A 5,306-nucleotide genomic window follows, 5' to 3' on the forward strand; every position below is an offset into this window, starting at 1 on the left:
GGCCCCGGGCGCGCGGGTGGGGTTGCGTGTCTCTGCGTGTCTGCCGCGAGTGCCCGGGTGGGGGGGTCCGGAGTTACCGAGCGGACGGGCGGAGCCTGCTCCCGCCGGCCCGGCTGTCTCTTTGTGTGCGCGTCTCGTCGCTGTGCCCGGCGCTCCCGGGCCCCCGAGCGCGTCCCGCGTGCGAGTCCCTGGGGCTCCGCGCGTCTGGCCCGCACTGCACGAGTGGCCTCCTGTTGGGGGTGCGCCGCGGGACGGTGGCTCTCTGGGCCTGGGGGTGTGTCTGAGGCTGGCTGGTGGATCCGTTGAGGTGCGTTTCCCTCTAGATCTCTCGTTTCCTGGGACTCCCTTCCTCCTGGTCTCCGCCCCTGTGTGAGTGTTTCTCACAAAGTCTCCGCTCCGGTGTGTGTCCCTCTGGGTTTCCCTTTGGTGTGCCTCTAGATCTCCGACATGTCGGCCCACGTTCATCTGTTTGAGCTGGATCTTGGACTCCAAGAGCCGTCCACTCCTCCTTTGTGCTGTTTCTGCCCCCGTTCGCCCTCCTGACTGAGCAGTCTTGGGGTGGAGACCTGCCTCCCAGGAGAGGTCACGAGGAGCTGCAGGTCCTGGACCGCTTACCCTCCAGGTCCACCCTAGCTGCTTTGATCTGGTCACCGTGGCCGTGGCTTTCATTCCATCCGTCATCAGTTCCTCCGGAGCAGCTCCTTTGCCGGGGCTGGCACCCATGGGTGGGGATACTTGAGATGCCTCGCCCAGTATAGGGAACCCAGGTTTTTGTCTCAGGAGGGCCAGAGGAATGAATTTGGGGCTTAAGGGAACCACCTCTGCTTTGAGTCAGATCCTGGCAGGTGAATTTGGGAGGGTGGTTAAGGATAGCCTGGGGTCTCCTCCCTGCCCTAGAGCTGAGGTCCAACAACTAGGTGGGTTAGAGCTGTGCTTTTCTGGGCAGAGGTTTATGAGGACCTGCTCAGGGTAGTGAGACTCAGGTCTGAGTGTGACCAGGGAACCTGAGCCTCACTCTTGCTAGCATCTGCCCTGGGTGTCCACTCTTGTCTGCATCCATCACCCCTCCCCACCACAGGAGCCAACGATAGTGTGTAGCTAAGCCTTGAGCCTGAATGTGCTTCTTGCTTCTCTCCTCTTGGGGACACCAGCTCCAAACACCATCCACAGACCTGTCAGCCTGGGCAGGGGTAAAAAAGGCCTCAGCTCTGAAGATGGTAGCCTGATACTGGGCAAGTGATTCCCTTGTTGGGCTGCCTCCTCTGCCTGTCTGTTAGATGTTCATCCCTGAGGACTGCAGAGGGGATTAATTAAGAGCAGGTAGAATGGAAACTCCGGAAGGGCAAAGATTGTCTGTTTTGTTCCTTGCTGAATCCCCAGCAGCTGGAACAGTGCCTGGTGCCCCGTTAATACTTGTAGAATAAATGAATGAATCAGTGATTTGGCAACTCATGGCTCATAGCGGAAACACCCTTCTTTATCTACTTTGAGGAACATATAATGCCAAGAAATGTTAAAACATTTCAGAGAATTATTTTTCTGTGTTTATTAAGTTTTAAATTTTAAACTAGGAGCTTTTTAAATGAGAAAAGTAATTATGATATCTATGTTCTAAAAATGAATAAATCAGTAAATCAAACAGGGCAGAAGATGCAAATAAGTTTCCTTCTCTCTATGCCCAGTGCCCTCTCCAAAGGTAAAACTGTTAACAGCTTGTGGCATGCTCATTCTCTGTTGGTGATCATAACACTGGTTAGCTTTGGACAGCCCTTAACTAGGTGCCAGGTATTTCGGTAAGCACTTTTCCATGTACTAACTTATTTATTTATTTATTTAGAATCAGATTCTCACTCTGATGCCCAGGCTGGAGTGCAGAGGCATGATCATAGCCTCCTCAGCCTCCTGAGTATCCGCTGGGACTACAGGTGTGTGCCACCACACTGGCTCATTTGTTTATTTATTGTAGAGACAAGGTCTTGCCATGTTGCTGGCCTCGAACTCCTGAGCTCAGGCAATCCTCTCACCTCGGCCTCCCAAAATGCTGAGATTATAGATGTGAGCCACCGTACCCGGCCCTGTACTAATTTAGTCCTCATAACCACACCACATAAAGTAACTTGCCCAGAGGTCTGCAGGAACTGGCATCCAGGTTTTGACCACAGGCTCTGATCAGTATCCTTTGCTGTTCTTTTTTTTGAGTTGGAGTCTCACTCTGTCGCCCAGACTGGAGTGCAAGTGCAGCGGCCACTCCCGGCCACCGCAGCCTCGATCTGCTGGGCTCCAGCAATCCTTCCGCCTCAGCCTTCCCAGTAGCCGGAATTACAGGCACGCGCTACCACACCCGGCTGATTTTTTGATTTTATTGTAGAGATGAGGTCTTGCTGCCCAGGCGGGTCTCGAACTCGTGGGCTCAGGTAATCCACTCACCTCAGCCTCCCAAAGGCGCGGGATTACAGGCTGAGCCATCGAGCCCGGCTGCTGTTCTTACAAAATAAGAAGTTCTGGGCCAGGTGCGGTGGCTCACGCCTCTAAACCCAACACTTTGGGAGGCTGAGGCAGGAAGATACTTTGAGCGCAGGAGTTCTCTATCAGCCTGGGCAACGTAGCCAGACCTCATCTCTACCAAAAAAAAAAAATTTAGCCTGACACAGTGGCACTGGACTTCTTGAGTTCAGGATTTTGAGGCTGTAGTGAACTGTGATTGAGCCACTACACTCCATCCTGGGGGACAAGTGAGACCCTGGCTCCAAAAAAAAGTAGTTCTGGTTTGGTCCTGGTAAGTCTGAGGCCCCTTGGGAGATGTCATTCATGGCTCTAGAGAAATGAAGGTGGTAGAGGGGGGCTCCCTGCCTCTGAACTCTCCCCAGCTAAGCAAACTCACTCTTGCCTCAGAGGGTCTCACCAGCACTGGATGAGACCTGGTTGGGACTCTAGTTCTCCCACACCCTGGCTGGGTGGCTTAGGGTGGTTTATGAGATCATTTGTGAGGTGTTCTGAGGAAGGACTGGAAAATTGGTCTCTTGGCTCTGTTGCTCTGTCTGGGCTGATTGCAGAGTGGGTCCCTCCAGCTGTCACTTGCCCCCAGCCTCTGCTACCTGGCATCTTCCATAATGAGCTCCTGGGATGCCGGAATTCACCCGCCTGAGGGGAGAAGGGAGTCTCAGGGTTCTCATCCAACAGACTGAGGGAAAGAAAAAGAGGCTGTTAAATGTCCTTCAGCCGAAAACTTATTTTTCATATGACAGTTAACTATTCCAGTGAATCAGGCCAATTCTAAACACCCTTCTTAGTTGGAATAGACTTGCTTTGGGTGAGAGAATGGGGTGTAACTGTGTTATGAGGGTTAGGGGAAACAGGTGGGGGCTGTGCCTTTCCGGTGGACAAGTGTAGGGTAGAACTTAGGGCTCTGGCATTTTACAGGACAGACCAGGGTTCCATTCCCAGCTCGTGTTATCTTGGTCAAATTGATTACCCTCTCTGAGCCACAATTTTGTCACCTGTTAAATAAAGATAATAGAAACAGTTCCTAGTTCTTAGAGTTGTGAGGGCTAAACCTGTGTCATGAATTTATCACAAAGCTAGGTACAGAGTGAGTATTTGATATACTATAGCTTTTTTTTTTTTTTTTGAGTCAGAGTCTCTCACTCTGTTGCCCAGGCTGGAGTGTAGTGGCATGCTCATGGCCACCGTAGCCTTGACCTGCTGGGCTCAGGCGATCCTTTCACCTCAGCCTTCCAAGTAGCTGGAACTACAGGTGCGCACTACCACACCCGACTTTTCTTTTTTTTATTTATTGTAGAGACAAGGTTTCACCAAGTTGCCCAGGTTGGTCTCTAACCCCCGGGTTCAGGCAGTCCTCTCGCCTCGGCCTCCCAAAGTGCTGGAATTACAGGCCTGAGCCACTGCGCCCAGCCGATAAAGTATAGCTTATTACTGTTGTCTTAGTGAGTCATGTCATTGGATGCTTCCCTGGTATTGTAGCCCAAACACATCCAGGTGTCCCCCTACACTCATTTGCGAGAAGCAGCAGGCAATGGGCACTGAGAGGCAAAAAGCCTGGATTCAAACCCAGCTCTGCTACTGACACCCGGCAAATTTGGGCAAGTCTCTTACCCACTCTTTATTTTTATCTATACTTATTTTTAATTTTTTTGGATTAGAAAATATAGTTTATTTAGAAAGAAAATGAGAGAGAGTGCACGCTTCATCTCTCTAAGGTACGAGAGGGGGCCAAAGCTTAGAAAACATGGTGACGGCCATAGCCCAAAGAGTATATGGCCACACCAGAGTCTAGTAAGGCAATGGCCTATTTTTATTTATTTTTTATTTTTTATTTTTGAGTTGGAGTCTCACTCTGTCGCCCAGACTGTAGTGCAGTGGCCGCTCCTGGCCACCGCAGCCTCGACCTGCCGGGCTCCGGCGATCCTTCTGCCTCAGCCTTCCAAGTAGCTGGAACTACAGGCGTGCGCTACCACGTCCGGCTAATTTTTTTTTTAATTTATTGTAGAGGTGAGGTCTCACCAAGTTGCCCGGGCGGGTCTCGAACCCGCGTGCTCAGGCAATCCACTCACCTCAGTCTCCCAAGGCGCGGGATTACAGGCTGAGCCATCGAGCCCGGCTTTTTATTTTTATTATAGTTTATTTTTTTAGAGACAAGGTCTTGCTCTCATCCAGGCTGGAGTGCAGTGGCTCAATCATAGCTCATTACAGCCTCAAAATCCTGGACTCAAGAAATTCTCCCATTTCAACCTCCTGAATAGCTAGGACTACAGGTATCATCCACCACACCTAACTAATTATTTTCCACTCTTTTTTTTTTTTTAATTGGAAAGTATAATTTGTTTTTCTTTTTTTTTTTTTTTTTGAGTTAGAGTCTCACTCTGTCGTCCAGGCTGGAGTGCAGTGGCACACTCACAGCCACTGCAGCCTCGACCTGCTGGGCTCAGGCGATCCTGCCGCATCAGCCTTCCGTGTAGCTGGAACTACAGTCACACACTACCACGCCTGGCTAATTTATTTTAGAGACAGTCTCATCAGGTTACCCAGACTGAGCTCAGGCAGTCCTCTTGCCTCGACCTCCCAAAGTGCTGGGATTACAGGCTTGAGCCACTGCGCCCAGCCCTGGGTTGAGTGATTTTTAAACCTCTCTTCCTCACTCTTTTTTTTTTTTGAGTTGGAGTCTCACTCTGTTGCCTAGACCTTAACCTGCTGGACTCCTTTGATCTTTCTGCCTCAGCCTTCCAAGTAGCCGGAACTACAGGCGCGCGCTACCACGCCCAGCTGATTTTTTGATTTATTGTAGAGAT

Source organism: Carlito syrichta, unplaced genomic scaffold, assembly GCF_000164805.1.
Source record: "Carlito syrichta isolate Samal-C Ts95f unplaced genomic scaffold, Tarsius_syrichta-2.0.1 Scaffold302336, whole genome shotgun sequence".
Lineage (NCBI taxonomy): Eukaryota > Metazoa > Chordata > Mammalia > Primates > Tarsiidae > Carlito > Carlito syrichta.